Source organism: Chiloscyllium plagiosum, unplaced genomic scaffold, assembly GCF_037043375.1.
Source record: "Chiloscyllium plagiosum isolate Xiang-an unplaced genomic scaffold, Cpla_swu_hap1 HiC_scaffold_14, whole genome shotgun sequence".
Lineage (NCBI taxonomy): Eukaryota > Metazoa > Chordata > Chondrichthyes > Orectolobiformes > Hemiscylliidae > Chiloscyllium > Chiloscyllium plagiosum.
The window spans coordinates 91,178,192-91,189,433 of NW_028270152.1; positions in this window are offsets into that span (position 1 = coordinate 91,178,192).

The following is an 11,242-nucleotide window of genomic DNA, read 5'->3' on the forward strand; positions in this document are numbered from 1 at the left end:
AGCCCAGGACCTGCATGAACTTGGCTGATCAGGAGGGAGAGTTGAAATGTTCGGCCACGGGTCAGTGATGTTGTTTGTTACGGGTGTCTGTGGGTGTTTTCTGAAGGGAACTGTAATTAGGTATCCTGTTTCCGCAATATAGGTAGACTGCACCAGGAGCAATGGATACATTCAATGACATGTGTGGAAGTGCAGGTAAAACTCTCATGGATGTGGAAGGCTCCTTTTGGGCATGCGACAGAGTGGAGGTGTGGGTGGAGGTTTTGCAAATCTCATGTTGGAATGAGATTGGGGCGGGAGGGGAGGGTGGTTTGGTGAGGGGTGTGCACTTGACAAGGAAGTCGTAGAGGGAATGATCTTTATAGAAAGCGGATAGAGGTGGGGAGGGAAACACATCTTAGCTGGTGGGGTTAATTTTCAGGTGTGGAAATGTCGGAGAATGACATGATGTCTGCGGAGGTTGCTGGAATTTAAAGTGATGAAGAAGGGAGCTCTGTCCTTGTTGGAGGGATGGGTTTTGAGAGTGGAGTTGCGGCAAATGGATGAGCTGGAAAGCATCATTGACCATGTGCGAAGAGAAAATGCCTCGCCACTGACTCAATCTTCTCTTTCGCAATTGTCTGAGTCTGAACGAGTCACGTCATAACCATAGTGACATCCTTCACCGCGTTTTGTGCTTTCAACCACATATCGCCATCGTCACCGTCGTCACTTGCACTTCATTAACATCATTAACTCTTCCACGTCTCCGCTCTTCTGCAGCTCAAACTCTCAGCCATTCGTTTGGATTAAACGGTGGTAACACACTTCCATCCGCCCTCTCAAATCCCCCCTCTGATCTGGCCTAACTCCCTCTGCCTCTATTCAAGGGTGGACTTGCGTTCTGTTCAGTGTTTCATTGTTCTTTACCTGAATGGTATTTTCCAAGGACAGAACACTCCACAAAATCATTTTATTTTAAATAAATGCCGTTTCAATCAACTTTCTTTTGCAACTTTTAAATATATATGCGCACACGCATACATGCAAGTATGCCCACATATTTATATACAGTATATATGTTCGCATACACACACACACATATATATATATATATATATATATATATGAGTGTGTGTGTGTGGACAATATTAGGAATGGATTGCCGGACATTTGAAATTTTTTTCTGTAGAATATGAGTGGTAAGGGTCTTCAATAATGTCCCAGATATCCAAATCTGCGGGAAGTGCACCCAACTCCAGCTCCTCGGCAACTGCGTTTGGGAACTGTAGCTTGAGGTCAGGTCATTTGGAGTCTGAGTGGAATTGAGCGAAGTTATAGGGAGGCAGTAGCACTTCAGGTACAAGAAATAGATAGATGGGATCCAATCTGGAGCCGAAACGCTAACAGGCAGACAGTGCAGGCATCTGAAGTGGCCGTGCCCCTCAGTAATATGTATACCATATTTGTTATTTTTGGGTGGGATGACTTCCGAGGGGAAAGCCATAGGGTATAGTTCTTTGGCACAGAGTTTGCACCTTTTTCTCAGAAGGATGCGGGGGACGAGCAGGAGAGAATTTGTTCTTGGGGACTCCATATCGATGGGAACAGATTGAGATTCTGTGGATATAGGGCAGACTCGTGATTGATGTGTTGTCTCCCAGCTACCAGAGTTTGTGATATCTCGCATCGTGTTTTCAGGATCCTTAAGGGAGAGGGTGGACAACCCCAAGTCATTGCCCACAATTGCACCAACATCGGTAACAAAAGTGATGTGGATGTATGGCAGAATTTCAGGGATCGAGGGTGACATCTTAAATCTAGAACAAACAGAGTTGTTCTCTCTGATTTGTTGCCTATTCTACGTCGTAGTGAGGTGAAGTGCAGGGAGAGAGCATTTGAAAATGTTGTTGCAAGGATGGTGCAGGAGGGAGAGATTCCGATACCTGGATAGTTGGGGGTTAAACTGGAGTCGATGAACCTTTACAAACAGGATGGTCTTCACCTGACCTAGAAGAGTTCCAATACCCTGAGGGGATAATTTGCCAAAGCTCTTAACGAGGGTTTGAATGAATTTAGCCGCGGAGTGGGAAACTGAATTGTAGCTCCAGTTTGCAAGTGGTTGTGAGTGGTTTTGTCATAAATAGCGTTTCAGGTTTACAAGAGTGTACTGGCAAGGATGAAGGTGGCTTGAAGTGTGTTTGCTTCAACATCTGGGATAAGATAGGTGCCATGGGTTGTTACCTGGGACTTCGATGTTGTGGCCATTTCAGAGACATGAACGGAGGACTGAAGAGAATGGTTGTTCCTGGTACCTCAGCTTCGATTTTTCAGTCAGAGTAGGAGGGTCGTTTCAGAGGGGGAGATGTGGCACTATTCGTCAAGGACAGTATTATGGTAGCAAAAAGGATATTGGTGAGGACACGACTGAATTTGCTGAGATAGAATGGACTGAGAATAGAATCAGGAATGGAGAGCTCACCACAAAAATGCTCTAGATTTATGGATGAAAAGATTGCAAAGATGATTCTGGATAGGAACAAAAGTGACAGGGTGTTTGTTATGGGGAGCTTTAACTTTCTAAATATTGATTGGAAATGTTATCGGTTCAGCAACTCGGATCGGTCAGTCTTTGTCTAATGTGTGCAGTAGCGTTTCCTGACGCAGCAAGTAGACAGGCCAACAAGACACAAAGCCACATTGGATTTGCTTATGGGTAATGAACTCAGCCAGCTGTTCTCTTTGGATGTAAGTGAGCACTTTGTTGATAGTGACCACAATTCGATTATGTTTATTAAGTGATGGATATGAATAGATATTTATTGCAGAGCATGAGGTATCGCGGGGAGAAAGGCCATTATGATGCGATTAGGCAAGAGTTAAGATGCACTGCATGTGGAAAGTAACTTCAAGGGTTGTGCACACCTGAAATATGGAGCTTGTTCAGGGAAAAGTTACTGCATGTCCTTGGTAATTATGTATGAGTCATGCAAGGAATATGAGGTCGACACAGAGAGCTGGGTTTACTGAAGAAGTTGAATCTCTTGAGAAGAAGGAGAAGGAGGCGTATGTAAACATGAGATATGAAGGCTGACGTAGGACGCTTGGGAATTAAAAGCTAACCAGGAAGGACCGAAAGAGAGAGCTACTTCGAGCGAAGAGGAGGCATGAGAAGTCTTTGTCTGGCAGAAATAGTCCTGAAGCTTTCAATTGATAGTTCAAGAATAAAAGAATGTCTAGCATATGATTATGGCCTGTCAAGAACAGAAGTATGAAGTTGTCAGCGGAGTCCAAGGATAGCAGAGACGCTGAATGTTTTTTTTTAATCATATCAAAAATGAAAAAGACAATGTTGGCGAAGAGAGTACTGAGATGCAACCTATTAGAATAACGACATTGACATTCATAAAGAGGAGTTGTTAGCAATTCATGGAAGTCGAAAAAGAGGGTTGTCCCCTGGACTTGATGGGATGTATCCGAGGATTCTCTGCGAATCGTGGGAGGAGATTGCAAAACTTTTGACTATAAGCTTTATTTCGTCAGTGTTTATGTCATTAGTGCTAGAAGACCCGAGTTTAGCAAATATTGTCCCCTTCTTCACGAAGGCGAGTAGAGACAATGCTGGTAATTATAGAACAGTGATCCTTAGCTTTCTTGCAGCTAACGTTTTGGAAAAGATTATGAGAGATAGGATTTATGATCATCGAAAAAGGAAGAAGTTGTTTCGGGATAATGAGTACGATTTTATCAATAGCAGGTTGTGTCTCACAAACCTTATTTTGTCTTTGAGAAGGTGAGCAAACAGGTGGACGAGAGTAAAGAGGTTGATATGGTGGATATGTTTTCAGTAAGGCACTGTCGGCTGTTGCATGAAATACAGAGTCATGGGATTGAGGATGGTTTAGCGGTTTGGATCAGAAATTGGCTCGCTGAAAGAAGACAGAGTGTGGCAGTGCATAGGAAATAATAATCTTGGAGTTCAGTAACTGATTGTGTACTACAAGGTTCCTTTTTGTGTCCGCTGTTGTTTGTCATTTTTATAAATGACCTGGATTATGGCATGGAATGATGGATCCATAAGTTTGCAGATGACATTAAGATCGACGATGTTGTCAATAGTGCCAATATCTGCTGACGGTTACAGAGCTGACCTCAGAAGTGGCAAATGGATTTTAATGTGGAAAAGTGTGAGGTAATTTACTTTGGAAGGAACAACAAGAATAAAGAGTTCTTGGCTAATTGTAATATTCTTGGAAGTGTAGATGCGCAGAGCGATCTCGGTGCCCATGTATATAAAACTCTGAAAGTTACCACCCACGTTGACAGGTTTGTTTGCAAGGAGTCCGGTGTGTTAGCTTTTCTTCGGAGAGTGATTCAGTTTCAGAGCGAAATTATCACTTCGCAGCTCCAGAAATTAACTGGTGTGGCCGCAGTCGTAGAGTTGCGTGCATTTCTGGTCGCCACATTATGCGATGGATTTGAAAGCATTGGAAAGGGTGCAGAGGACATTTTCAAGGATGTTGCCTTCTATGGAGAGATGGTCTTACGAGGAAAGGTTGAGGGACTTGAGGCGGTTTTTGATAGCGACAAGAAGTTTGAGGGGTGAATTTAGATAGAAATTGAAGATGATCAGAGGTTGCCATAAGGTGGACAGTGCAGGCATTTTTCTTAAAATGGTAATTTTGGCACAAGGGCACATCGATGTAAATTGAGGGTGATAGATACCGAGGTAGGTTCCTTTATCAGTGAATAGTAAGGGGGCTGAAGACCTTGCCTTCAACACTCGTAGACTCAACAACTTTCAGGTCAATGAAATGGTCATTGTATAAACTGGAGGATTATGATGGTAAAATACTAGTCAGATTGGTATCACAGGTCGGTGCAGCGTTAGGGCCAAAATGAACTTCATTGCGGTGTAATATTCGGTGTTTGAATTGTTCTTCAGCTTGAAGTTGCAATAATCTCTGGTCACTATCAGTAAAACCAACACCTGGTGAGAACCGAATGTGCAACTTTAGCACCTTATGCATTTCCAGTCTGTCGTGCAATTACATCAAACTGACGAATTGCACCACTGGAGCTGCCGTGTACTGATGACCAATGGCTTCTGATCTTACCACTGGGCCCCTCAAACCAATTACTCCTTTTTTGCTGAAGATCTGAAATGAAACACAGCACAGAGGAGGTTATACTGATGATGGATCATCGATTATGGAGCATCAGGTTCAGCAAAATGACTTAGTAAAATATGGTGAAAATAGGCATTATTGAATTCTGTGTTCGTTTCCTGTGGATTCATGCGTTGATCACAGGCAATGTTATGTCGCCACTGCACTGGGATTTTCCTTCTATCGGTATCAATTCGTCAGAGAATTCGATTCACTGGTACTTCACCAGCATCCTTTGGAATGTTCATACGGCACAATGACCCTCACTGTACACAACGTCAACAATCCTCTGCATTACGACATCCAAGGGCACGTGGCATGGTTTTTTATCAATAGTGAATAAATAATCATGTCATGCAAGGGCAAATTGAATTTTTGTTTAATTAGTAAGTCGCAAGAATCCAGAGTAAGTTTCAAAATGTCAGAAATTCACGTTGATTACCTTGGACAGAATTCTAGCCCAGCAAGTGGGAAATCTGTCCCTCAATCCCCAGCATCCATGTAATCGCTTGCTCCATGTGTCCACTTGGAAACCTATGTGAAGGGATGTTCAGCCTGACAGAGAACTTGTGAGAATCCTCCACTGTCTGATCTACAGCTGAAACAGGAGCTATCTATTCCAGCTTGGAGGGTAGCGAAATGGAGGTGAGACAGAAAATATTAATTGGTGTAGATTCACATTGTTCTCATTGTGATTGTTTAAAACCTGAGCCAGAAAAGACTCAAGCAGAAAGGAGCAGAAGTAGGCCATTCTAAACACCGCTCCTGCCCCGCCACGCCATTCTGTACCATCATAGCTCACACAACACATTTATGTCTTTTTCCAGCGTATCCATATCATCGTGTTGCCAAGTTGCTAACACATATTTATCGATCTCTACCATAAATCGACATCGAAGTTATTCATCGCTGAGAGGAAAATGTTGCATTTCGAGACAGTTGGATTTTTGCATGAATGTTATTGGTTTTGCAGATGAGCAGCCGAGTCTGGTTAGAACACCTATCAAACCATAAACTAAAACTCTACTCTGATGAGATTTGCATCCACAACTTTTGAATGGCAGTCTTAAGAAAGGCGTAGAAATTCAACGCGCTTTCCATTGCACCACAGAGTCGCGGCCACACCCAGTTTTCAGCACAAAAGTTTGCCTTAGAACGATTTCGTTCGGGACACCCATCTCACGTCTGTCTGACCTCGTCACACTTTCCAGTATCTGGTCCTTATCCACGTGTGCTCTGGATCTTCAAGTGTTCGCCTACATACTGATGAAACATCCTCATAACACTTAGCATTACCACACGTTCAAATAAGAAATTCCAGACGTACAACACTCTATGGGTGAAAGCGTTCTTCCTAAATCTCCTCTAAACCGCTTTTCTCCTGCTTTTCATCTATGTCACTGGTTATTATTCTTTCCCAAAAAGCCTTATTCCTGTCATAAATATCTATCTTCTTCAGAATATGTGCATGTTAATCAGTTTCTCACTCAGCCTTCTCTGTGCTTAGTTACACAGCCCCAGCTTAGCTCATCTACCTTCACAATGGGAATGGTCCAGCCCTTGGCATTATATTCATCTCCTGTGAACTTCTCCTCCTGCAATCAGACGGTTCCTGCAGTCATGCGATTACAACTGAACAATAAATGTTCTTTGAAGAAATGCCAAAATGTCTGAACAGAATCAGCAGCTCTTGTCCATCTATGATGAGAAAGGACAGTCAACGCTTCGAGTCCAATGATTCGTGTACGGAACTGATGGGATGTGTGGGTGGGTGAAAAATGTGGAAGAGGGCGGGCAGGATCCAAAATGATTGAACTCGATGTTGGGTCCTGAAATCTGCATGGTCTTTCAGTAGAAAATGAGTTGCCGATCTTCCAGCTTGCGCTGTGCCTTGAAGAAGAACTGCAGCAGACCAGAGACTGGTATGATGGCTCGGGTACACAGTGCAATGTTAAAGTGACAGGACACTGGAAGACCGGGGTAATCTTTGTTGATTCTGGACAGAAGTTAAGTGATCTCAGCTTTGTCACCGACTCTGTTTTCCTCTCTCCATTGTAGAGAGATCACATTCTCAGCAGGAACTACAGTTTTCTGGATTGAATGAAGTGCAGACAAATCACTGGAAGATGTGCCTGGAAGTTTCCACATTGAGGAGAGACATCGGAAACCAGCAGGAAATGTATCTTACAACATAGAACGTTACAGTGCAGTACAGACACTTCGGCCCTCGATGTTGCACCGACCTGTGAAAATAATGTGATGTCCATTACAATGGAAAATTAACATTTCTTTTGAAACCAATAAAAGCACAGGGAAACAAAAAAGTAAGGGCCTGACTTTGCAGAGGGCAAGTGTTGCAGACAGAAAGAAAATCTATGTATATTTAAACCGAACTAATAGCAAGGCCAGCAAACTACCATATCAACAGCCAAGGAATTAGGAAAAAAACAACTCCATATCTGGAAAGGAACTCGAATCTTTCTTGCCACTGACATTGAAGTGTTCATAAGAAGAAGCGAATTGTACTTTAAAGGGAATATGTGAAAGCTATCAGGCGCCCATTACATGAGGCGTCTTGCCAATGTATTACCTGGGACATGGGAAACCTGAATTTGATGGAACGCGCTACATGCTGAAAACTTTCTGGCCCAAGAGAAGGAAAAACGGACATTAAACATGGAACAGCAAACACATAAAGCTCAGCTTACTATGATGCAAATGGTCGCCCAGCCGTTGGAAGGAGGTGCTGCGTGAAAAGAAGGGCTGGCAGAGGTAAATCTGGCGGGTGCTTTGTTTGCAGAGCAATGAGTGAGACAGTGCACGCCCAGACAGTCTCAATCGGCCGTGGAGGCTGGGCAGCAGGGTGACTAATGGAGGAAGGTTGAGGTGGAGGTGGGCAGCCCCAAAGTTACAGGTAAACCTCTTTGCTTTATGCTTGCAAACGAATAATCGCTTATGCTCATCTCTACTACTAACCTTATTGGCACTGAAACATGTCCCACCTCTACACTGAGCATTGAGTTTGCGAAGCATGAACGATATTTTCAGTACAACGATGATGCATATAAGTCAATGCTTACATCTATGTTATATGTGGAAGGTGCACCTCTTACTTTTTTGGAAGATACAAGGGCAACATATTCAGGTCATAAATCAAGGCAGTTCAGAGAGTCGACGCAAATAAAGATGAACGGAAGCTTCCTGAACTTAATCGGTGCATCAGGAGTCGTGACACGAGAGTTTTACCGCACCCCTATTGTGCAAAACCAGTAATGGGGAAACATTCCAATTCTCATTTCTGTTATCGGAATTCTGTTCTGTAAATCTGATGTCTCGGGATCTCATAGTGAGACTGGTGTCGGATTTGCACAGTACCCCGACGGGCTTGCAGGTAATACAAAAAGAAGATTTAACAGTGCAGGCTGGAAAATACGAATCACGACCCCTGATGCATGTCAGAGAGCGATAGGTTCCATGTGCGATTCACTCACCCAGGAAGCAAGTAGCCATGTTAATCCCATTAACACCGATTTTCTTGCTGGAGATATGCTGCACTGCACAGCACACATACACCGCGATGGTCCTGACAAGTCATAAGAGAAGGATTGGTTCAGGAGATTGGTTAAACCAGATCAGTTGTTATTGTGCGAATTTTATTGGAATGATCACAGATGTGCTGTCACTTTAAACGTTTTTAAGTATCTGTGACGGTAAGTAGACCCTGTTTTTTTGATGTGGAAGGCTTTTTTCCTCACGGATCATTGACGAAGGCATCCAGCGACAGGTGTCAGAATTTGGGACCATGGGTACGACAGGCACAAAAAACGAAAGATTGTATCTTCAGAGTCGGTGTGGGTATCTGCTTCAATGCAGTTAAAAGGACGTATAGGAAGATACTAAATCGGCTAACTCATGCAGACAGAACAGTCCAGGTAATCCCCGCCAGGAGTGTCGTCTGGCGTTTACCTATGGTAGATGTCTCGGACCCAAGATTAAGAAGGGTCCCAATTGATTTCAGGGCAAAAGGCAAACACGATGTGGGGCTCATACGAACCCTTAAGAATAACCCCGATGTCTGAGTATCGTCCTTGCAAAGCAAAAGAGCCGTCAAAACCCGAGGCTGTGTAAGGAATTACCCCAGTCTTTGAATCTCTCTTATAGGCTGGAGTGATAATCCCCGATGAATAATCACTGGTGAGAACACCCAGTTTTTTCGTTCAAAAAGGCAAACATTCCAGTTGAATCGGGGGAATAGAGGTTTGTTCATGACCTGAAGGTTATCAAGAACGCTGTTGTTCCACACACCCCAAATGTTCCCAACCCCTATATTATATTGGCTCAAATTCCACCGGATGTAAATGGCTCTCTATTGTGGATTTAGCAAATGCCTTGTTTGGTGTACCGTTACACGCCGACAGTCAATTCTGGTTCACTTTTTCATTCAAAGGCAAATAGTATACTTTCACGTGACATTTTCAAGATTACTGTGAGTCCCCGCCATAATTAAAGAGGCTCTCCACAGGAGTCTGGAGACTCTTGTTTTAACCTGTTAATCCCATTAACACCGATTTTCTTGCTGGAGATATGCTGCACTGCACAGCACACATACACCGCGATGGTCCTGACAAGTCATAAGAGAAGGATTGGTTCAGGAGATTGGTTAAACCAGATCAGTTGTTATTGTGCGAATTTTATTGGAATGATCACAGATGTGCTGTCACTTTAAACGTTTTTAAGTATCTGTGACGGTAAGTAGACCCTGTTTTTTTGATGTGGAAGGCTTTTTTCCTCACGGATCATTGACGAAGGCATCCAGCGACAGGTGTCAGAATTTGGGACCATGGGTACGACAGGCACAAAAAACGAAAGATTGTATCTTCAGAGTCGGTGTGGGTATCTGCTTCAATGCAGTTAAAAGGACGCATAGGAAGATACTAAATCGGCTAACTCAGGCAGACAGGGCAGTCCAGGTAATCCCCGCCAGGAGTGTCGTCTGGCGTTTACCTATGGTAGATGTCTCGGACCCAAGATTAAGAAGGGTCCCAACTGATTTCAGGGCAAAAGGCAAACACGATGTGGGGCTCATACGAACCCTTAAGAATAACCCCGATGTCTGAGTATCGTCCTTGCAAAGCAAAAGAGCCGTCAAAACCCGAGGCTGTGTAAGGAATTATCCCAGTCTTTGAATCTCTCTTATAGGCTGGAGTGATAATCCCCGATGAATAATCACTGGTGAGAACACGCAGTTTTTTCGTTCAAAAAGGCAAACATTCCAGGTGAATCGGGGGAATAGAGGTTTGTTCATGACCTGCAGGTTATCAAGAACGCTGTTGTTCCACACACCCCAAATGTTCCCAACCCCTATATTATATTGGCTCAAATTCCACCGGATGTAAATGGCTCTCTATTGTGGATTTAGCAAATGCCTTGTTTGGTGTACCGTTACACGCCGACAGTCAATTCTGGTTCACTTTTTCATTCAAAGGCAAATAGTATACTTTCACGTGACATTTTCAAGATTACTGTGAGTCCCCGCCATAATTAAAGAGGCTCTCCACAGGAGTCTGGAGACTCTTATTTTAACCTGGGGGATCAGCGCTTCTGCAGTATGTAAGCGAATGCTTAATCGCAGCATCAACAGAGAAACAATGTGAGAAAGGTAGGTTTGCGATGCTCTGCCATCTAGTCTCGCAAAACTACAACTTGTGGAACAACAGTTGAAGTTCTTAGGTTTGAAGCCCGAGACCAGACGTGTAGGATTCGCCAATTTAGAATCTGGATACGGCGTTTTATTGTGGATAGGTCAGCATTCAGAAGCAAAGAGATAGGCCAGTGTCTGGTATGATGTAGCAACTACCCACGAGGTAGTCAAAGCGGAATCATTTCCTTCTCATCCATCAGCGCAAGCAGCAGAGCTGATTGCCTTGAATGAGGCATGTAAATTGACCGAAGGCAAAACAGTGAATTTTTACATCGACAGCAGATATGCATTCGGGGTTGTACATAATTTTGGATCCTTGTGGAAATACAAGGGCTTTCTGACCTCCACTGGAAAGCCAATCACAGAGAATGGCCTGATCTCTGACCTCCTGAAA